This window comes from Ursus americanus, chromosome 9 (genome assembly GCF_024610735.1).
Source record: "Ursus americanus isolate L20-20 chromosome 9, mUrsAme1.1.p, whole genome shotgun sequence".
Taxonomy (NCBI): Eukaryota; Metazoa; Chordata; class Mammalia; order Carnivora; family Ursidae; genus Ursus; species Ursus americanus.
Genome location: NC_142135.1, coordinates 21,860,888 through 21,885,763, shown reverse-complemented (window position 1 = coordinate 21,885,763; position 24,876 = coordinate 21,860,888).

Genomic DNA, 24,876 nt, shown 5'->3' with positions numbered 1-24,876 from the left:
TCAATACTGTATCCTTGGAACTAATATTTGAGAATTGCACTATGACGTGACGTGGTGTAGGTTTGCTGTGGTTGACCTTGGGAGGGGTCCTCTCTGCCTCTTGGACACGAATGCTTGTTTCCTTTGCCAGATTAGGGAACTTCTCAGCTACAATTTGTTCAAATATCTCTTCTAGACCTCTCTCTTTCTTCACCCCCTTGGGGATGCCGATGATTCTGACATTGGAACGTTTCATTGAGTCAGTAATCTCCCATATTCTACATTCTTGAGATTGGATTTTTTTGAGCCAAGTTTCTGTTTTAACTTTCTCTTCTACCATCCCATCCTCCAATTCACTAATTCGTTCTTCTGCCTCATTTACCCTGGCCATCAGAGCATCTAGTTTAGATTGCATTTGATTCATCGTATTTTTTTTTTAATATTTTTATTTATTTATTTATTCGACAGGACAGAGACAGCCAGCGAGAGAGGGAACACAAGCAGGGGGAGTGGGAGAGGAAGAAGCAGGCTCACAGCGGAGGAGCCTGACGTGGGGCTCGATCCCACAATGCCGGGATCACGCCCTGCGCTGAAGGCAGACGCTTAACCGCTGTGCCACCCAGATGCCCCTGATTCATCATATTTTTAATTTCTGCCAGATTCCCTCTCATTTCTGCCCTTAGAGATTCTATATTCTCACTAATATTTTTGTTAATATTTTTTTCAAGCCTACACAGCATCTTGACCATTGTTACTCTGAACTCCATTTCTGACAGTTTGATTATATCCATATCCATCATTTCTGTGGCAGAGGCCACAGTCTCTGTCTCCTTTCTTTGCTGAGGGTTTCTGCTCCTCATCATTCTGATGAGAGGTTGCGGGGATGCACAGAGCCCAAATTATTGACCAGGACCCAGGCAGTGTGCACTTGTTTTATTGGGACTTTAGGGATGTGGGCTTCTTGATTTTTCAGACTGCCTTCTGGGGGAGGGGCCTGCTGCGCTGATACTCCGGCAACCCTGTTTGTGTAGAGTCGCCCTGTCTTTTGCGAGGGGAGATGAGGATGGGCACAATGTGAACCAGTATTTCCTGGCTTTTGTTCTCTGGTGGTTTTCTGTGGCTCTTCTGAGAGTCAGAGCAGCAGTGGCCGTATCCTAGTCTCTGTCTCAGAACAGAGAGATCGCGGTCCGCTCTCCACTGAGCTCTCTTACCCACTTTAACTCTGTTTCTGTCGGTGCTACTAAAAACCCCACAGCATCTCAGGTTGTGCGCCCCACAGCCACTCTCCCAGCCTTCACTTCCAGGGCCAGTGCGTCTCTGTTCTTTGTGCTTCTAACACCTCCAGCCACCCCCGCGCACACTCCCGAGCTCCCTGTTTCAGTGTGGTTCACGTGCACTCCGGAGCTCCGGTTTTCAGTCTGGTCACGCGCGTTCCTGGGCTCACAGTCTCAGTCTGCTCTCTCGTGGGTGCCGGTCCGCGAGTCCACCCGCTTCCCTGTGCAGGTGGCTACCGCTTCCCAGCGCCCAAATGCGGCGGCTCCCTCCCACTTCTGTTTATCTTCCAATATCTGTGCGCGGTTTCACGACTCCCCGCTTCGTACCTCAATACTCAGCGCTGGAGATGTTTGTTTGTAGAGATCCAGATGTATCTTCCTGTGTCTCAGGCTGATTCCGTGGGTTTTGAGGATGGTCTGGTACATATCCAGCTCTACTCAGGGGACCCGCTGAGAAAGGGGACCCCTACTCCTCCACCATCTTTTCCACTGCCTACAGTTTCACTTTGGAGTTTCATGGTTTCAGGTCTTACATTTAGGCCTTTAATCCATTTTGGGTTTATTTTTGTATCTGGTGTAAGAAAGTGGTCCAGTTTCATTCTATTGCATATAATTGTCCAGTTTTCCCAGCACCATTTATTGAAGAGATTGTCTTTTCTGCATTGCATATTCTTGCCTTTTTAAATAGATTGACTATATAAATATGATTTATTTCTAGACTATTCTATTCCATTGATATCTATATGTTTGTGTGTCAGTACCCTACTGTTTTGATTACTACAGCTTTGTGGTATATCTTGAAATCAGGGATTGTGATACCTCCACCTTTGTTCTTTTTCAAGATTGCTTTGGCTCCTTGGGGATCTTTTGTGGTTCCATACAAATTTTACAATTATTTGCTCTAGTTCTGTGAAAAATGGTTTTGGTGTTTTGGTAGGGATTCCATTGAATCTGTAGATTTCTTTGGGTAGTATGGATATTTTAACAGTTCTTCCAATCCATGTGCATAGAACATCTTTCCATTTGTGTTATTCTTTCATTAATGTTTTATAGTTTTCAGAGTACACATCTTTCATGTCTTTGTTTAAATTTATCCCTAGGTGTTCTTTTAGGTGCAATAGTAAATGGGATTTCTTTCTTAATTTCTCTTCTACTTCATTATTAGTAGGTAGAAATGCAGCAGATTTTTGTATATTAATTTTGTATCCCATAACTTTACTGAATTCATTTGTCAGTTCAAACAGTTTTTTGATGACATCTTTAGTGATTCTCTATATAGTATCATTTCATCTGCAAATAGTGACAGTTTTACTTTGAATGCCTTTTATTTCTTGTGTGATTGCTGCAGCTAGGACTTGCAGTACTGTGTTGAGTAAAAGTAGCAACAGTGGACATCCTTGTCTTGTTCCTGATCTTGGAGGAAAAGCTTTCAGTTTTTCACCATGGAGTGTGCTGTTAGTTGTGGGGTTTACATATATGGTCTTTATTATGTTGAGATATGGTCCCTCTAAATCCACTCTGTTGAAAGTTTTTATCGTGAATGGATGTTATATTTTGTGAAATGATTTTTTCTGTATCTCTTGAGATGATCATATGGTTTTTATCCTTTTTCTGGTTGATGTAATGTATCATATTGATTAATTTGAAAATATTGAACCACTCTTGTATCCCTAGAATAAATCCTACTTGATCATGATGAATAATTTTTTAATGTATTGTTGAGTTTGGTTTGCTAATATTTTGTGGGGATTTTTGCATCTTTGTTCATCAGAGGTTTTGGCCTGTAGTTTTCTTCCTTCCTGCCTTCCTGCCTTTCTTTTTTGTAGTCTGTTTGTCTGGTTTTGGTATCAAGGTAATTTTGAGTCTGCTCTCTTTTTTCTTGGTTAGTCTAAAGATTTGTCCATTGTGTTTTCCAAAGGCCAGCTTAGTTTCATTGATCTTTTATTGTCTTTTTAGTCTCTATTTCATTTATTTCCCCTCAGATATTTGTTTTTTTCTTAAAATGCCAATTTCTAGTTCATAACTTTAGGCAAATAAATTATTGTCCCTATGACTTAGTTTCCTCATCTACAAAATGGGAATGACTGTTCTGATCTCCTAAGGACTTTGTCAGGATTAAAAAGATAATGCATGTAAAATGATTATTCCAGAAACTGGTATATATTAAATGCTAGTTAAAACTTATATAACCATATTGGAGCATGATAAGCAGAGTGTCCATGTAAAACGTGTACACATGGTAGCAAGGGATGGGGTTAGAAGAATGTTCATCTTATTTAATGCCTCAATTTCCAGGTGACAGGGCCAGCGGTAGTGCTAAAAATTCAACCTCAGGGTGGGTCTCATGGATATGCAACATGTGTGGTCTCAAAGGGTTTTGTGACTGGTTTAATATTCTGTTGTCACCATCTTGAAATTCTTATTTTTCAACAAGGGACCTTACTTTTTTTTTTCCCCCGCTCCTCTGAAAGTTTATGTAGCCAGTCCTGCCTCATCTTAAAGCCCATATCTTGCCAGAGAAGGCAAGACTGAAAGAGTCATTACTCCCATAGCAGAAACCAAAACTTTTTCCAGTACTCCCACAGCATGGGCAGTAAATTCAACCTGATTTGTGGGGTTCTATTCTATCATAACCCCATCTCTTTGTGACAGCTCTTCATTCAAGGATGCTCCACCATCCCACAAAATAATGCCTAACCAACCAACCAACCAAACAAACAAACAAGACTCTGGGTCTTGAAGAAACTGTAGAGGCTCAAGAAGAAACACACATGAGATCATTAAGCTATCGTTTTAGAGGTATTTCCAACTTGTCAAAACCACTCTGAAGTCTGTCTTGCTAACAAGAGGCATCTTTGGGACTTTCCAGATACTGAGTTGGAAAGGAATTTCTCTGTGAGATGACCAAGATTGTAGCCAAATGATCCAGCAGAGCAATGTTGCATTTGGAGCCAACAAGTTCGAGTCCTGTTTGTCCAGGTGCAGCGTTCATGTGCAAAGTTATCCACTCAGACACTCTGCTCTCCGGGTCTGCCAACACAGCCAGGTGTGCACTGGGCTGGTGGGCTTAGTCACAGGAAGGCTGCACCTCACGGAAAAGTGGGGGGATCCAGGGCAGGAGCCTATAGCTCCTCTCAGTGAAATGCTGTGCCTGGAGTAACAAAGGAAAGGAATCTAAACAAAATGAAGCCACAGCATTATGTTCCAACCAAGCTTAGAAGTGATGAAAGTAGAAAGAAAATTTAGCCGGAGTTCAAACTGCGGCTAGGGTTATGACAGTTAATAAATCAGTTACTCTGGAAAACGTTACGACTCACAATAAAATTAAGAAGTTGCATTACACTGTCATTCAACTAGTGTTATTAAAAAAATTATTAACACGTGTGTCTCTTCTCTGGCGGTACCTTTCATTTATTTATCAGCAAGGCATGCCTTCTCCCAGAGACAGTTACACATTGTTAAAATGGGTCTGCCACTTGTTAGCTGTGTGGCCTTGGGATTATTTAAGATCTCTGAATCTCAGTTTATTCATCTGTGAATTGGATTTCATAATAACTATATTTTGGGGTGGTGGCTTTCAAGCATTTTGGCAGTAGCCTGGAGGTGAGGAATATCATCTTACAGCGTAAAATGCTACATCTATACATTTCTTTACACATTATCTTTCAGGGCCATTTTGCCCTTCCCTGTTTACAGAAATCACACTATGTGCTGGACGCAGTGGAGACTGAATGAGCATAGTAGATGCTCAATGAAGTAAATGGAATTGAACAGCTCCACTGTTTCCACAGCCAGCTCGAATGTTAAGGTGAGCAGAAATGCATGTGGCAGATGTCCCAAGACCTCTTCCAAGAGATGAGGTCCAATCTTGGGGCAACTTGTCCACAAGACAGCCTGTCACTCTCGAGTTTGGGGGAGATAACTAGACATGTTTGGTCCACTGGCACCTGACCTAATAGGGGACCCCAGGGTCTGCTATACCAGGGGTTTATTCTATAACCTGAAGCTCTCTCTGTGTTCATTTCTTCATCCACAACAATGGTGATCCTAACACCCACCCTGCAAGGAGATGGTGTAATGAAAGCAAAAGTTCCTGGGAGCACTTGAGAGAACAAGTTCTCTATAAACCCTCAACTGAGTGGGACTTCTGCCCTTTGTGACCACCCATCAAATCACAGCTCTTTGAAGTTCTCTTAGATGAAAAAATATCACTGAATAGGCATCCTGCAAAAACTATTATTTTTCCAAATTAAAATTGGGATTTTACATATAAACATTTTTATTTATGTTCATGACACATGCAGCCAATGTACCTTTAGGTCTCCTAGAATCTGTTTTGTTTTACAATGGCATCTTCTAGCTGGATTGCTTTTGGAGAGAGCTCCCTCTAAACACCACTAGAACAATAGATTTGGGTTATACTGACAGGCAAGGGAATCCTAGAGGCCTGCGTGGTTTATTCATTTACTTGTCTGTGCATTAATTCATTCAACAAACTTTGAGTACTCTCTTTTTGCCGGGCACTGTGATAGTGTAGAGATACAAAAGCAAAAGAGACTATTTTTGCCCCCAGGAGCTAACATTCCTCTGGAGGAAGCAGACATCTTAACAAACAACTATACTGTAATATGGCAAGGCTATAATAATACAATAAGTATTTGTTGATTTCCCTCTATGTGCCAGAGCCTCTTCTGGGGCTGAGAATACATTGTGTACACACAGCACTTGCCATCAAGAACTTATATGCTAATGTCAGGGAAAATTACGATTTGGTTGTTATAGGCACAAAGGTGAAGGCAGCTAACTTTGCATGGGGGAATCACAGGAGACTTCCTGGAGGAGGTGATGTTTGAGCTGAGACTAGCTGAGACTTAATGACTGAGTAGGGGCTTTCCAAATGAAGCCTGTGGGAGGTGGAAACTATGGGGGAGGGCATGTGGAAGGATAGGGCTTTTGTTTAGAGGAAATAGCATCTACTAATGTATGTGTGGTTATATCTGCGGAGTGAAAGAGATGGAATGTTCAGCTCATATATCGACTTAAGGACTTCGGATTTCATTTTGTAGATGCTAGGACTTTATACAGAGGCTAAGCATTGTAAAACTTGTGTTTTAAAATGATTTTTCAACACCATAAGGAAAATGGGGTGGAGCCGAGCAAGAATGTTGTCAGGGAGAGAGGTTAGAAGCCTGATCCAGTTATCCAAAAGGGAATTGATCAGCTTGAACTGAAAACGGTAGTGTTGAGAATGAAGAAGAGGGGATGGAAGCAAGAGAAGTCTTGGATAGAGAATCTATAGATTTATAGAATGCCGGAGCATTGGATGAGACCATTCAAGGGGGTGGAATTCAAAGTGACTGCTAGGTTTCTGGTTTCAGTGACAAGAGGTTGACCCTTGATGATGCCATAGGGACCATAGGAAATTACCCTGGATATTCCTTTGCTATTTTTCAGGTTGTAGATTAAAGAAACCATCACCACCCGTGCTGTGGACAAATGGCTGGTTGACTTGTGCAAGTTGTTCTTTTTTTGTTTGTTTGTTTTTAAAGATTTTATTTATTTATTTGACAGAGATAGAGACAGCCAGCGAGAGGGGGAACACAAGCAGGGGGAGTGGGAGAGGAAGAAGCAGGCTTCCAGCAGAGGAGCCCGATGTGGGGCTCGATCCCAGAACACCGGGATCACACCCTGAGCCGAAGGCAGACACTTAACGACTGAGCCACCCACGTGCCCCTTGTGCAAGTCGTTTTATGCTAGGAATACAGTTTTGACATTTATACTTGCACGTGTACACTGACCTGACACACATGCTGACCCTACTTGTTAAACTGACCACCGTGTGTTTATGGATATCACTTTATGTTTTTAAATGGCATGTTACTGCAGTATCACAGCGTTGAGGGTATATGCTTAGGTTCTGGAGCCAGATTGCCGGGGCACAAACCCTGCCTCTGTCTCTCACTTATAGACTACCCTGGGGTGAGTCTCCCCCTCTATAAAATTGTCATAACAATCACACCTGCCTCCTAGGGGCATTGTGTGGATTAAATGAGTTAATTCATGGTAACTCACTTAGAGCATGGCCCGGCTGGTATGTAGTCGGTGCTCGATGATGGTTATCTTTTGTTATCACTCCAGGAACACCTCCATGGAACCAAGGGCCCCTGATGCTGCTTGAATGGCATCTATGCCTATTACTGACATGCCGTGCTCTTGCTCTGTGCCAGGCTCTGTGTCTGGGCTATGCATCTATTATCTCCTTCAGTTGCACAACAGAGTTATGAAGTCCTGTGTATAGTGTCATGATTGCAGTATTAGAGAAAAGGACAGATGCTACCGATGTTAACCAACCTGCCTGAAATCACACAGCTATTGAGTGGAGGAACCAGGATCCAGACACCCGGGACTACCTGGGCCTAATGCCCATAGACTTGAACCAGGCTGTTGCTAGGGCAACTAGTGACCACAGTTCTAGGACAACACTGGCTAGAAGGGCCTCATTATTCCAAGAACAAGAGCCATTCTGGTTCTCTAAGAGCCTAGTCCAGTGCCACACGTGCTGATGGAGTGCAGCCTAGCAGGTGTCCTCCAGTGGCTGAGAGAATGATTATGCTTCCTCCTTTCTCTCCTCCCTCAGCCATCCACCCCACCCCAATCAAGTCCCCCTCCTCCTCCTTTTCTTTCAGGGATTTAGACCAGCTTATAGAAGCCTTGGGGGGGGGAAAGATCCAATTTAGCAGGTTGCAAAACATGGTAAGAATATGATCTGGCAAAGATTATTTTAAATGGCAATTGCCTCAACAGCATTTAACTGAGCCATAAAAGCCACTTAGAGGAGAATTCACTTTGAATGCACATCTCCTATGTGCTCTGCTTATCCGTTTCTACATCAGCACCTTCACATCTTGCTGGAACTTGGTAAAAATATCAGGTCTCCTCTTTCATCTGAACCATGCTGCCAATGGTTCAGACCAGTGCACTGCCATCGTTCATGAAGTCTTCTCTAATGCACAAAGATCACAGGCAGCTCGATACGAATGGGAAGTATTTCTAATCACACTGTCCTTTTCCACTGCAAGCTGAGACGTGCAGAAGGACTTCAGGAATAAGTTATCAATGTAGGGTATTTTCAGGGTGCTGAAGTCTGAGCAGTTTGTACCAGGTCATTGTTCATAAGCTTAGAGCAGACTCTTATTTCTAAGAAATTATTCCAGCCACAAAGTCTTCAACAAACAGCTTCCCAAAATTGTAGAAGTTGAATTTCCTAAGCTTTGATTCTGCCATTGAAAATAAGCCTTATTTTCCCACGGAGGCACCACCTCCCTACGGTCTCTCCTGTTCTTTTCTCCTGGAGAAAGAGCTGTGGCTTCCACCCAGGTCAAGTGTGCCCCTTTAGCTCAGCTAGATGTTTGAAAATTTGCACATTAAAAGAAGATGAAATAATACACTGAGTCAATCTAGCAACAACCCATTGCTTTTTTGAGAGGATTTACTCCCAAGATTCTTTGTTGAAAGTTTCCCTTGAAACTTTGAGATGATTTGCGAAACCCCGTTTACACACGGCTTTTCAAGAGCTCATCTTTGGGGTAAAGCACTATTTAGTTTGTGTTGTTTTGAAATCTTTGGCTAGCATAGCCAAAAGTGCAGATCTCAAAAAACAAAACAAAACCCCTATCTCTATTAAAAACAGTGTGGTTTTTTGGCACTATAGATTACAAGCAAATGAGAAGTTCATGAAATTATTGGTTTGAGAAGGAACGCATTCTCACGGGCTGGGGAGTCTCATTTCTATATCCTTTGCTATATGTGTGGTGTCCTCTCCTGAGGCTAAAGGTGACTTGGAGGCTTCATGCAAAGCACTCACCAAGTACAGGCCAATGAAACTGAGAGAGGTGTTGCTGTGTCTTGCTCTGTTTTAAAGCTACCATTTTATTGGGCGCTTATCATGGGCTGAGTGATTTGCACAGTGCTTTGTACACATCCTCTCATTTCATCTTTGCATGAAACTGATGCAGCTAGAATTAATTGTCCTTATCTCGCCCATGAGAAAACTGAGCTTTTCTGGGAGGTGAAATCATTTGTCCAATGGTACACAGCTAACATATTAGTAGTGCTTGATTCAAATACAGGTTTGCACAATGTCAAAGGTCATACTCTGAGCCAGTCCACTCGCCACTTGACCTCAGCTGCACCTCCAGGCTGAGCCACTAAGGGCTGGGGAGGGATTCAGGGGATAATTATGTGTTTCTGTTCTCCTGCAGCTGTAATGAAGGCAACAGTATTTCTCATGATAGTAGTGGTGATCCTGGATGAGAAGATGCTTTGATGCCATGTAAGGAATGACAGTGTGGCTGTGATGTCTCCCTTTGAAAGATTAGTGGGTGTACATCACCTTGTAGTGTGTGTGTGTGTGTGTGTGTGTGTGTACTCCTACCTTCTTCCTTGAGAGGTCAGGAATGCATCTTACCCTGTCTTAATACACCTTATAGCATCTATCAGGTTAACGAGTGCTGTGTAAACACTCAATGAACAGTAGTGTTAATAGCTAACATATTATGAGCTCTTACTGTGAGCTCAGGCACTGTTCTAAATATTTAATATATGGTAGACTCAATCATTAATGTAGTGGGTTCAAACATCCCTCCCATTTCACAGATGAAGAAATCAAGGCACCAAGAGGTTACATGGCTTGCCTAAGGACACACAGAAAATGGGAGAGGTGGGATAAGAACCCACGCCCTTTAGCTCCAGAATCTTCTTCCCTTACCACCATACCCTAAAGCTTCTCTAGAAAATCCTGCCTCATCATTCCTCCCACTTCCACTGCACTACATGCCCCCTCCCCTACTTTATTTTTCACCGTAGCATTTCTCATAGCTGACATGCCATATACTTGCCTAACTCTGTTATTTTTTCCCTTTTTGGTTCCTCTCCCCACACTAGAACGTAAGCCCGAGAGAGCAGAGATTTCTGTTGTCTTTGTTTATTGTCGTATCTCAGGCATTGCTACTTCCTGGCACATTTAGGAACTGCTGAAACATACAGAGCTGTTCCTCGCATATGGTAGGCAGTGACTTGATCTTCCCGGAGCGAGAGAGGAACGGAATCATGGGCGTATCTATAAGCTCATTAGAACTGGCAGCTACTCAGCGTCTGTCCTATAGTTCTGCTTGCCGTCGTGATTTTGAATACAATGTAGTAGAATGGCCGGTACATAAAACAAATTTCTCTGGGCTGAAGAGTGATTAAGAAGTCAAGAAGTGATTAAGGGCACCTGGGTGGCTCAGTCAGTTAAGCATCTGACTTTGGCTCAGGTCGTGATCTTGGGGTTCTGGGGTGGAGCCCTGGAGCCTTCATCTGCCTACTCAGTGGGAATCTGCTTCTCCCTCACCCTCTGGCCCTCCCTCCACTCCCACTTCTGCTCCTGCTCTCTTTCTCTCTCAAATCAATAAAATCTTTTTAAAAAAGTAATTCAGCCAAAGGGAGGAAAGATGTAGGAAGGTAGTTGGGGGGGGGTAGACATCAGTGCTGGGAGAACATATCTATGGGTGGAAAGATTTGTAGACTAAGAGGAAGGAAGCTGTGGAGAGGAAGAGTGGGGTGGAGTGGAGGCAGTGAGTGGGGTGGAGGCAATGCATGGTTCAGCAAAGGGAGAGAGGAAGAGGGTCGAGCTCCATAGAGGGGCCAACCTTGCAAGGGTGGAGGACTGCTCCTGCTTCTGAAACACAGCAGAAGGAGGAGATGCCTAGTAATTCTGCAGAGATTTGAGATACACAGAAATTGAGAGAGATCTTATTGCATGCCCCTGATCTCCCCAAGATCATAGCAGGGTTAAGGTCTCAAGAGCTGATATTGAAAAAAATTCAGATTTAAAAAAATGATGTCAGGTGGAACGACAGTTTGACACTACTGAGGCAGGGACCAGGGGACTGAACTTCAGCTCATTTAAGACATTCATTTCATGTAGGCAATCAGTAACAATGACGGGAAATTAAGACTGGGCTGTAATTAGTGTGAAATTGCTCTCTGTGAGACTGTGGCTCATGTTGAGCAATTTTTCATGTGCTTATTCTCCAGTCTCTCTTTTCTGGGAGAGGGCCTATTTAAATCTTTGTCTACTTTTAATTGGGTTGTCTTATTGAGTTGCAAGTGTTCCTTGCACTAGTCCATTGTTATGGATGTGTGAATATAAAATATTTTCTCCTAGTCTATGCTTTGGTTTTTCATTTTAACAATGATTCATGAAGAACAAAAGTTTTAAAATTGATAAAGTTCAGTTTGTTCATTCTTTTTCTTTTAAAGTTCATGCTTTTTGTGTTTAAGAAATCTTTGCCAAATCCAGGGTGCCTGGGTGGCTCAGTAGGTTAAGCGTCTGCCTTCGGCTCAGGTCATGATCCCAGGGTCCTGGGATTGAGCCCCACATCAGGCTCCCTCCTCTGCCGGGAGCCTGCTTCTCCCTCTCCTGCTCCCGCTGCTTGTGCTCTCTCTCTCTCTGTCAAATAAATCTTAATAAAAAAAAAACTTTGCTAAATCCAGTTTATTAAAAATTTCTTGTTTTCGTTTTGAAGTTTTATAATTTTAGTTTTGCACAGGTCTATGATCAATTTTAAGTTAACTTTTGTGTATGGTATAAATTATTTTTTTTTCTTTGCAAGTGGGCTAGCCAATTCCTGCAGCACCATTTACTGAAAAGATTATTCTTTCCCCAATGAATTGTCCATGCACTTTTGTCAAAAATCAATTGAGTATGTGTTGGTCTGTTCCCGGACTCCTTATCCCATTCTCTTGATTTATTTGTCTACTCTGATCCAGTATGACATTGTATTAATTGTTGTAGCTTTATAATAAGCCTTGAAATCAGAAAGTGTAAATCCTTAAACACTGTTATTCTTTTTCAAAGTTGTTTCAGCTATATTCCGTTCTTTGCATTTCCATATCCTGCTAGGCTTTTGATTGGGATTACATTCAGCCTATAAATCAATTTGGGGAAGAACTGACATGTCCACAGTGAGGAGTCCTCTGATCTAAGAACGCAGCATATTTCTTTACTTATTATGTCTTCTTTAAATTCTCTTAGCAATATTTTGTAGTTTTCAGTACACAACTGTTACACGTCTCTTGCCAAATATATCCCAATTTTTCATATTTTTAAATGCTATTGTCCAAGATATTTTTTAAAATTTTATTTGCTGGGGCATCTGGGTGGCTCAGTCGGTTGAACATTTGACTCTTGATTCTGGCTCAGGTCATGATATCAGGATTGTGGGATTGAGCCCCCTTCAGGCTCTGCCCTCTGCATGGAGTCTGCTTGTCCCTCCCCTCTGCTCTTCCCCTATGCTTGCTAGCGCTCTCTGTCTCTCAAATAAATAAATAAGATCTTTAAAATTTTTTTTAAAGTTTATTTCCTGATTATCTGTTGCTAGCATATAGAAATATAAATTATTTTTGTGTATTGCTCTTATATCCTACAACTGTGTTGAAGCATTTAAAAATATATTTCTTAGGATTTTTTTACAGGGAGAATCTGGTCACCTGTGAGTATATCTGTGGGTTTTTTGTAAATGCCCTTTATTAGATCGAGGAAGTTCCCTTCTGTTCTTAGTTTGATGAGAATTTTTATCAGGAGTGCATGTCAGATTTTATCAAATAAATGTTTTTTATGAATCTACTGAAATAATCGTGGCATCTATTAAAATGGTGAATGATACTAATTGATTTTCAAATATTAAAACAACCTTGAATTTCTGGGATACACTCTACTTAGTAATTGTTTATGGTACTTTTTATATGTTGCTAGGTTCAATTTGCCAAAATTTTGTTGAGAATTTTTACATCTATGTTTATGAGGGCTATTGACCTGCAGTTTTCTTTTTTTGTTAATGTTTTTTCCCTATTTTTCTCTTATTTATTTCATCATTTTGTGCTTTTATTTTTATTACTTGCTTTTCTATTCTGAACTTGAGTTTAATTTCCTCTTCTGTTCTAATTTCTTAAGGTGAGAACTTAGGTCATTGATTTCAGACCCTTATTCTTCAGTCCTGTAAATTTCTATGTATTTATTTAATTGAATCCCACAAACATTAATGATATGTGTTTTCATTTTTTTTTTAAGATTTATTTATTTATTCGACAGAGACAGAGACAGCCAGCGAGAGAGGGAACACAAGCAGGGGGAGTGGGAGAGGAAGAAGCAGGCTCATAGCAGAAGAGCCTGATGTGGGGCTCAATCCCATAACGCTGGGATCACGCCCTGAGCTGAAGGCAGACGCTTAACTGCTGTGCCACCCAGGCGCCCCGTGTTTTCATTTTTATCAGTCAGAAATAATTTCTATTTTACTTTAGATTTCTTCTTTGACCCATGGATTATCAAAAAGATTTACAGGTATTCATCACATTTTCTGTTGATTTCTAATTTAATTCCATTGTGATCAGAGAATATACCATGTTTAAAATCCTTTCAAATTAGTTGAATCTTATTTTGTGATCAAGAATAGGGTCTTTCTTCACATTACAAATAGTAGCTGGGATAAGATAAAAGGAGAACAAAACAGGTGGGAGAGTTATATTACAGACTGCTGTGATAGAAAACAAAGATGACATTTTAATAAGATTACAAAATTGCTACAGAAACAAACAGTAGCATCTGGTATTTGATAATAAGCTGGAATGCTGATTCCCTAAGAAATAGAAAATGCATGCAATCACAGGGCAATTAATTAACTATCCTAGAGATCGCACAGAGTCTTTTGCTGGGCCTTCCGGGCAGCTAGCGCGTCTGATCGTTGTGATTCCTGCCAAAAGAAATGACTTCAGGACTTTGCTTCAGTTCTGCATACCATTCTGTTTTGCCTTTTTTTTTTTTTTTTTTAAGGCATGAATAAGTGAGTTTTACCAAATGCTTTTTCTGTATCTACTGAGAGAATGTTTTTTCTCCTTTATTCTGTTACTGTGGCAAATTACATTGATTTTTCAAATGTTAAATCACCCTTGCATTCCTGGAATAAACTCTATTTGCTTATGAAAAAAAAAAAGAATAGGGTCTTTCTTGACAAATGCTTCATGTACCTTTGGAAGGAATGTATGTTCTGCTGTTGTTGGTTGGGAATTCTGCAAATATTATTTAGGTCAGGTTAATTGATAGTCTTCATTCAAGTCTTTCGTATCCTTACTGATTTGTCTACTTGTTCTCACGATTTTTATGAACGGGATGATGAATTCTCCAACTATCATTGTGGTTTTCCCTTTTTTTGTTTGAGCTCTATTAGATTTACTTCTTTTATTCCTTTTTAAAATTTTTTTAAAGATTTATTTATTGTTGAGAGAAAGAGGGAAAGGGAGAGAGCACCCTCCAGCAGGGGGAGGAGCCGAGGCAGAAGGAGAGGGAGAAGGAGAGAGGCAGGCTCCTCACTGAAGGTGGAGCCCGACTCGCTGGAGCTCAGTCTCACCTCCCTGATATCATGACCTGAGTGGAAACCAAGAGCCGATGCTTAACCAGCTGAGCCACCTAGGTGCCCCTACTTCTTGTATTCTGAAGCTCTAAGTATTTAGAATTCCATATCCTTTTGACAAATTGACCACTGTATCATTATGAAATGACCCTGGTAATATTTTTTGCCCTGAAATCTAATTTGTCAGATATTAATATAGTCACTCCAGTTTTCTTTAGTGTTTGCATGTTACGTCTCTTCCCATCCTTTAATCCATTTCGGTATTTATGGTGAAAGTGGGTTTCTTGTAGGCAGCAAAGAATTTTGGCAGTGCTGTGTTTCTGATGAAAATTCTGCTGTCTTTACTTTCACTACTTTTAAATTTTTTCCTTTTGCTACTTTTAAATTTTGCTACTTATATCTTCCTTCCTTTTTACATAGTTTGTCTTTATTCTTTGGCTATATTTAAGATTTTTCTCTTTATCCATTGTTTTAAACACTTGCCTATGATGTACCTTGGTGTAGGATTCATGTTTCTTATATCTGGAGCTTATTGAAGGCTTTATGGTTTTATAAAATTTGGGAAATTTGGGGCCATTATTTCTCAAATATTTTTCTGCCCCTTTCTCTTTTTCATGAACTTTTTATACTAGGCTGCCTAAATTTCCTTCAGTGCACTGATGCTCTGTTCAATTTTTTCCATCTTTTGTCTCTCTTTTGTTTTGGGTAGTTTCTATTACTAGGTCTTCAAATTCACTGATCTTTTATCATGTCTAATAATCTGTTAATCTTACCCAGTGAATTTTTTCATTATACTAATTATATTTTTCTCTTCTAGAAGAAATTTTTAAAAAATCTTACATGTCTTTATTAAACATGTTCAATCTACTTTCTTCAACATATGGAATATAGTTAAAGCAGTTTTTAATGATTTTGTCCACTAATTCTATAATCTTTGTAATTTATGATACATTATGTTTTGCATTTTCCTCTTCTGATTCATGCCTGGAATTTTGGGGTTGGCTCTCAGACACTATGAGTTTTATGTTGTTAGATGCTGCATATTTTTGTGTTCTTATATTCTTGAGCTTTTTTCAGTGGGATGCAGTTATGTTCCTTGGAAATTGTTTGTTCCTTTTAAGTCTTGCTTTTAAACTTTATTAGGCACGTCCAAAACAGTCTTTGGACTGAAAGTTACAGAGTAACTTTTCCCCACTGCAGAAGCAATAATTTTCTGAAGACTCTATCCTGTCTCCCTTCATTACAGGGTTTACCACTCTGGTTGATGGACCACTCATCCCTATGCGAATATTTCCATTGTGTCAGGTAGTTTGCTCACATGCATTACTGATTAGCATTCAGCTGAATATTTAAGGGGGGGACCATCTGTATAATGCAGAAGTTCTTTGTGTAGGTTCGTTCTCACAGTTCCATCTTCTCAGTTTAGGGAGACTGTTGAGCTCTCTTCCTGAGTTTCCTCTCTGCATGGCAGCGTGGAACCTCTCTCCAGAAGGTAAGCCTGGACAATCAGATGGCCCATCTTATTTATTTCCATTCTTTCAGGGACCACAGTCCTGAGCTGCCGCACGTTCAATGTCTGAAAATTGTTGCAACATAAATTTTTAATGGTTTTTAAATTTCATGTAGGAGGATAAACCCAATGCCTATGCTCCATAGTGGCCAGAAGGGGGCATTTCTCAGTGAGGTTCTAATTCGTTTTTGGTTTTTGGGTTTTTTTCTTATTATGTAGGATTAAGAATTTTGTGTTATATTTAGGGTCATTTATATTTCTTTTGCTTTTCTATATCTTTTTCTATTTCCTCTTTTTCCCTCGGGATGTCGCTCTTTTCCTTCTTCATTTCTAGAAGCTCTTCAGAGATTATGGAGATTAACTCCCTTTTTTGTAAACCTTCTTCCAGTGTCTCGTGTTTTTACTTTGCTTATGGTGTTTTTTAGTCTATGTATATCACTTTCATTTTTTATGTAGTCATATTTATCAATATTTTCTTTTATTGCATTTGGATTTTCAGTCATAGTTAGAAAGTCCTTCCTGTAGCATATTTTTTTAATATCCTCAGAGCCTCAATTCTTTGCCTGTTGAGAATGGATTTTATTTTTGTCAATAGCTCAAAATTACCCGGAATAAAGTCTGGTGAATGAGGTGGGACAACAAATTGAGTAATGATAATTTTGACTAAATTATAAAGTATCTGTGTAGTTGAGATATTTTTTGTTTATATCAAATGCATCCTTTTTTTCTGAAATTGATTCTGAAGTGGAATTTTAGAAATATGTGGGTGGATAATATTTTTAAATATTAACTTTCTTTCTTATTGTAGTTCCTTTTTTCCCTTTCCCCCATTTTCCTGTCCTATGCTTTATGGCTTTAGATAAGATATGTGGCAGAACAATCAGAGAGGTTGAAGGTTCTAAAGAGGAATAGCCATGTGGTACCTTTCAGAAGAAAGGACTTAGGCAGACATAAAGGGAAATTCCTATGTCTCAAAGAAGAGAGAATCACTGAACCTGGAGGAGTCCTCAGAGAAGGACAACAGACATCATATGGGTAGCCTGTACGGACAGATGATCAACCTACAGGTCTTCTCTTGGATGATATGAGACTGAGAAATTATGACAAATTCCCAAAGCTGCTTGAATGGGAGAATGACCAAGAATGACTGACATGAGGTTTCTTACCAACTTGGTTGTATAGTCTTGATATTGAAATTTAGTTTGTAGAAAATAAATATATCTCATATATTTAGATGAGATATACCCTCTTTGCAAATATTTTGACCAATGGTTAACATAAATTTGTAGTTTTCCAAAGTTAAGGACTTAAGTCCTTAAGTAAAGACTTTCATGTCTGCTGAGGGAGGGGGGAGGGGTCAAGTGAATTAGTTTCTATCACCTTATAAATAAGGGTTTTTAACTTGAGCTTTTCCCCTCTAAGTGATTGCTGAACTTGGAAGGTAAAAAAGATTACATCTTTACTAACTTCTAATTGAAATATAGGATTTCCTTCTAGTATAAATGTAGGCAACAAACCACAGGAGTATCAGCAATAGTATGATTTCATGAATAATAGAAACCACACACATTTTCATATAACAATATGGTTGATACACATATCTTAACATATTGTTGATATTTATTACCACTCATCACTACTTTTTTTTTTTTATAGTTCATATATTTCTAGTTACTGAATATACGGTTGTTCCTAGATTGCCCATAGGCACTTAAAAGTCAGCATCTTTCTAACCTGCCTAATTGCCCTGATCTCTGTACTCCCAATTTATCTTAATGGCACCCATTGGAAACCCTGAAATTATTTTCATATCTTTTTTTTCTCTTACTCCTCAAGTCTATATCCAAATCTTTACAAGATTTTATTTCCTCTTCTTCATCCTTTACAGCCTCTCAAGTTCAGTCCCTCCTCCTCTCTTGCCTGGGTCTTTATAACAAGCTGTCTAAGGCGGGGTGGGGGGGGCCTTGATGATCTCACTGTCCACTCTGTCACTGAACCTCTCTTCCAAGCAATCCACATGGCTGCCAGTTATTTACTAACATATAAATTGTATCACATTATGCCTCTTCTTAATACCTCTGATGGATTCCTATTTCCTCAAGGATGAAGGATAAATTCTGAACTTCCCAAACAGGTCTCAACTTACCTTTCTGAAACCTCCGGTTATAAACATCCTTATGTATGAACATCAATGCCACCTTGCTACTTGGTCTCCAAAGCTGATTGCCTTTCTCCTGTCCTTTTCAGGAACTCCTACTCATCCTTTCACTCTCCCGTCCTCTACCTGCCTTTCCCTTCCCTAGACAGAGTTAATTGCCCTCTTCCTGTCTCCTTTGACACTGTGTGTCTATCTTTATTATGGCTCATTTTGCAGAGCTTGTTAGTTGCCTTTGGTTGCTATAGGTTGCTATAGAAATCTCAACGTATTGCTGATCCTCTTTACTATGCATCACTACTTTAATTATGGAACTTTTGGGACTTATTGCTAGATCTAGCTATTCATTAATAAAGAAGCGCTATTACTAGTTCACAAATATCTTTAATATTTGGTTACTTTCTATTTCAAAGTAATTGTCTATGTCAATGTACTCATGTATTTTATTTGGAGCACTTACAAACATTCTGAGAAGTAGTCTGTTAGGCTTCAACAAATAATTAAATGTGTTCATGGCATAAAATAGGTCCAGCGCTTCTGTTTTAGTTAAACCTCATGTAATTACCGGCTGAAGTCACCTCTAGAAAAGATGAGATAGCAAGAAGGCAGGTCCTAGCTTTTCATTTCCAGCTCTTCCCCAGCTGGAAGATTTGAGAATGTAACTTAACTCAGAGAATCTGACCTTCTACACTCATTTCAGGCTCAATAAACTGCAGGAGCCCAGCAGTTTATCAGTCTGCCTTGACAGCTTCCACCAGAAGCAGTGCTTCCTAGGTTTGGGGGCCTGAAACTTTTCTAAGGCTTAGCTGACGACAGATTTGCCTCTCTTCTTTCCTTATGAGCTGGTGCCAGGATGACTTTCCACATCAGTGAAATAGCTTTAAATCCGACATTCTGGGCTTGGCGCCTCCTCTCCTTTAATCGGCATCAATTCCATCCTCTGTCTTTGAATTCATTGTATTCAGGGCACAGGTCCTGTATCCTTACACTTGCCTCTAAGTCTGCCTCTGCCCTCCCAATATACTCCTTCATCTCTGTCTACATTCCCTCCAGCTGTGGCAGGTGACGATGCCAGGAGACTGGAGGAATCCAGCATCCAAGCCTTGCAGGCTCCTGCTGAGACAAGCTATCAGCTTTAACCACTCGACAAAGAGTGGATGGAAACAAAATCAGACCAAAGGCAAAGGCCATGCCGAGTTGCGATCTCTGATCTTGTCGTTTTTTGGCCACAAAACTCTCTGATACAGAGCTCTTTTTCTAAGATCAACCCTCAGACAAAACTTTCAGTCTCTGTTACCTGAGAACATTTTATTGCATGCAGCTCTGTTTTCTGTTTTAACTATAGTAATGAGAACTAACATTTTGTAGTTTATAATTTCATTTATCCTCAGAGCAATTGTGTACATCAAGTTTTTTTGCTCCCATTTGATAAATGAGATATCCAAGCTCAGAAGGGTTTAAGACTAACTCTGCACAGTGCTAGAACAGGGAGCTAACCTAGCACTACTGTCTCCAGGGACGATGATGGCTCCACTGTCCTGTACTTCCTGCTATAGGAAGAGGTAACTGTGCAAACCCAGATGAGGTATCTCCAACTTGTGGCTTGTTGGCTCTTTGAATTCCGTACATAGGTTTTGTTTCTTTCAAACAATGTTTGAAAATAATTCATATGGATTTCCAACACTGAGAAATTTGCAAATTTCACATCAAAATTCAGATTCTTGACTTCTTGGCCCTTTGGATGAATGAAGAGGTCTGGTTATATGGGCATGCATTACTGCAAGGCAACAATTATCTAGGCTGAGTACTGGTGCTCTTCTTAGATGGAGTGTAAATTTTCCAGTTTACTGCAGTCGCCACCATTCCCTATTGCTCACCAGCATTAAGACTGACTTTCGGTTACTTATTCTCTTTGTCCTGTTTTTCTTATAGTGGAATTAAAAGAGGAAGGGGAAATAATTCTTAGATTCGCTTCTATCTCAAAAGTGGGAAAGTGAAATATAGACCTAGAAAACTTTATTTTTAACCCGATTTGCCTGGGTCACTGTAGGAATTTGAATTTGTGATTCCTTATGGAGATAATTGTTCCCAAACCTGGATGTCCATTGTAAACATTTGGGAAGCTTTAAAAAAATATGTGACTCTGGCTACACCACAGATGCGTTGAGCAGAACCTTCAGAACTTGCCCGAGGAATCTGTAATGTTTTTTTTTTTGTTTTTTTTTTGTTTTTTTTTTTTTTAATTAATAATGATTTTTTATTATATTATGTTAGTCACCATACAGTACATCCCCGGTTTTCGATGTAAGGCTCGATGATTCATTAGTTGTGTATAACACCCAGTGCACCATGCAATATGTGCCCTCCTTACTACCCATCACCGGTCTATCCCATTCCCCCACCCCTCTCCCCTCTGTAGCCCTCAGTTTGTTTCTCATAGTCCATAGTCTTTCATGTTTCATTCCCCCTTCTGATTACCCCCCCTTCCTTTATCCCTTTCTTCCCCTACTGATCATTCTAGTTCTTATGTTCCATAGATGAGAGAAATCATATGATAGTTGTCTTTCTCTGCTTGACTTATTTCACTAAGCATTATCTCCTCCAGTGCCGTCCATGTTGTAGCAAATGTTGAGAACTCATTCTTTCTGATTGCTGAGTAATATTCCATTGTATATATGGACCACAACTTCTTAATCCAGTCATCTGTTGCAGGGCATCTCGGCTCCTTCCACGATTTAGCTATTGTGGACATTGCTGCTATGAACATTGGGGTGCATATGGCCCTTCTCTTCACTACGTCTGTATCTTTGGGGTAAACACCCAGTAGCGCAATGGCTGGATCATAGGGTAGCTCAATTTTTAACTTTTTAAGGGACCTCCACACGGTTTTCCAGAGTGGCTGTACCAACTTGCATTCCCACCAACAATGTAGGAGGGATCCCCTTTCTCCACATCCTCTCCAACAATTGTTGTTTCTTGCCTTGTCTATTTTTGCCATTCTAACTGGCGTAAGGTGGTATCTCAGTGTGGTTTTGATTTGAATTTCCTTGATGGCTAATGATTTTGAACATTTTTTCATGTGTCTGTTAGCCATTTGTATGTCTTCATTGGAAAAGTGTCTGTTCATATCTTCTGCCCATTTTTTGATTTGTTTATTTGTTTCTCGTGTATTGAGTTTGAGAAGTTCTTTGTAGATCTTGGATACCAGTCCTTTATCTGTAGTGTCATTTGCAAATATATTCTCCCATTCCGTGGGCTGCCTCTTAGTTTTTCTGACTGTTTCCTTGGATGTGCAGAAACTTTTAATCTTGATGAAGTCCCATAAATTCATTTTATCTTTTGTTTCTCTTGCCTTTGGGGATGTGTCATGAAAAAGGTTGCTTTGGCTGATGTCGTAGAGGTTGCTGCCTATGTTCTCCTCTAGAATTTTGATGGATTCCTGTCTCACATCGAGGTCTTTCATCCATTTGGAGTTTATTTTTGTGTATGGTGTGAGATAGTGGTCAAGTTTCATTCTTTTGCATGTAGCTGTCCAATTTTCCCAGCACCATTTATTGAAGAGACTGTCTTTTTCCCACCAGATGTTTTTTCCTGCTTTATCAAATATTAGTTGCCCAAAGAGCTGAGGGTCCATTTCTGGGCTCTCTATTCTGTTCCATTGGTCTATGTGTCTGTTTTTGTGCCAGTACCATGCTGTCTTTGTGATCACAGCTTTGTAGTACAGCTCGAAGTCCGGCATTGTGATACCCCCAGCTTTGTTTTTCCTTTTCAACAGTTCCTTGGAGATTCGGGGTCTTTTCTGGTTCCATACAAATTTAAGGACTATTTGTTCCAGTTCTTTGAAAAACGTTCTCGGTATTTTGATCGGGATAGCATTGAAAGTGTAGATTGCTCTGGGTAGCATGGACATTTTAACTATGTTAATTCTTCCGATCCATGAGCATGGAATATCTTTCCATCTTTTTATGTCTTCCTCAATGTCTTTTAAGAGTGATTTATAGTTTCTAGAATAAAGGTCCTTTACGTCTCTGGTTAAGTTAATTCCAAGGTAACGTATGGTTTTTGGTGCTATTGTAAATGGGATGGATTCCCTGATTTCTCTTTCTTCGTTCTCGTTATTCGTGTACAGAAATGCAACTGATTTCTGAGCATTGATTTTGTATCCCGCCACGTTACTGAATTGCTCTATAACTTCTAATAGTTTGGGAGTGGCTTCTTTTGGGTTTTCCATATAGAGTATCATGTCGTCTGCGAAGAGAGACATTTTGACTTCTTCTTTGCCGATTTGAATACCTTTGATCCCTTTTTGTTGTCTGATTGCTGTTGCAAGGACTTCTAGTACTATGTTGAATAATAGTGGCGAGAGTGGGCATCCTTGTCGTGTTCCTGATCTTAAGGGAAAGGCTTCCAGCTTTTCCCCATTGAGAATAATATTTGCAGTAGGCTTTTCATAGATGGCTTTTATGAGATTGAGAAATGTACCTTCTATTCCTACACTCTGAAGGGTTTTAATCAGGAAAGGATGCTGTATTTTGTCAAATGCTTTTTCGGCATCGATTGAGAGGATCATATGGTTCTTGAGTCTTTTCTTGTTGATATGATGTATCACGCTGATTGATTTGCGAATATTGAACCACGCTTGCATCCCAGGTATGAATCCCACTTGATCGTGGTGGATAATCCTTTTAATGAACTGTTGGATTCTATTAGCAAGTATCTTGTTGAGGATTTTGGCGTCCATATTCATTAGGGAAATCGGTCTGTAATTCTCCTTTTTGAGGGGGTCTTTGCCTGGTTTGGGGATCAAGGTAATATTGGCCTCATAGAATGAGTTTGGTAGCTTTCCTTCTGTTTCTATTTTTTGAAATAGCTTTAGGAGAATAGGTATTATTTCCTCTTTGAATGTTTGGTAGAATTCCCCAGGAAAACCATCCGGGCCTGGAGTTTTGTTATTTGGAAGGTTGTTTATCACTGACTCAATTTCTTCATAATTAATTGGCCTGTTTAAGAAATCAATTTCTTCCTTTTTCAATCTTGGTAGTTTATAGGTTTCCAGGAAGGATTCCATCTCTTCCAGATTGCTTAGTTTATTGGCATATAGCTGTTGATAAAAATTTCTAATAATCCTTCCAATTTCAGTGGTGTTCGTCGTGACCTCTCCTTTTTCATTCATAATTTTAATAATCTGGGTCCTTTCTCTTTTCTTTTGGATAAGTCTTGCCAGTGGTCTGTCAATTTTATTGATTCTCTCCAAGAACCAGCTTCTAGTCCTGTTGATCTGCTCTACTGTACTTCTGGTTTCTGCTTGATTGATTTCAGCTCTAATTTTGGTCAACTGCTTCCTCGTGCGTGGATTAGGCCTGTCCCTCTGTTGCTGTTCCAGCTTCTTGAGGTGAGAATATAAAAACTGCATTTTAGATTTTTCTATTCTTTTGAGTGAGGCTTGGATGGCTATGTATTTCCCCCTTAGGACTGCCTTTGCAGTATCCCATAAGTTTTGGACTGTTGTATTTTCATTCTCATTGGTCTCCATAAATTGTTTAATTTGATTTTTGATTTCCTGGTTTATCGAGTCATTCCTGAGCAGGATGGTTCTTAGTCTCCAAGTGTTTGAGTTTCTTCCAAATTTTTCCTTGTGGATGAGTTCCAATTTCAGAGCGTTGTGGTCTGAGAATATGCAGGGGATAATTTCAATCTTTTGGTATCGGCTGAGACCTGTTTTGTGTCCCAGAACATGGTCTATTCTTGAAAATGTTCCATGGGCATTAGAATAGAATGAGTATTCTTTGGTTCTGGGGTGTAGTGTTCTATATATATCTAAGAGGTCCAACTCGTCGAGTGTGGCATTCAAAGCCTTTGATTCTTTGCTTAGTTTTTGCCAGGGTGTTCTGTCTATTTCTGAGAGTGGAGTGTTGAGGTCCCCTACTATTAATGTATTTTTATCTATATGTCTCTTTATTCTGGTTAAGAGTTGGCTTGTGTATCTTGCTGCTCCCCTGTTGGGGGCATATATATTTATAATTGTCATATCCACTTGTTGAATACTTCCTTTAAGAATAATATAGTGCCCTTCTGCATCTCTAACTATAGTCTGTAGTTTAAAATCCAATTTATCTGATATGAGAATTGCTACCCCAGCTTTCTTTTGAGGTCCATTTGCGTGAAAGATGGTACTCCATCCCCTTACTCTCAGTCTGAATGCATCTTTGGGTTCGAAATGAGTCTCTTGAAGACAGCAAATGGATGGGTCATTTCTTTTTATCCAATCTGCAACCCTGTGGCGTTTGAAACCAGAATTCAAACCATTAATGTTCAGGCTGAGTACTGAGAGATATGCTTTTAATTCTGCCATGTTGTCAGTAAAGTCTTTGTTTGTATTGGCTGTGACTTTCTGTTTTGTATCACTCTTGGGGCCTTTTTACTTTTATAGAACCCCCCGTAATACCTCCTGTAGGGCTGGTTTCGTGGTTACGAAATTGGCTAGTGACTGTCGATTCTGAAATGTCTTTA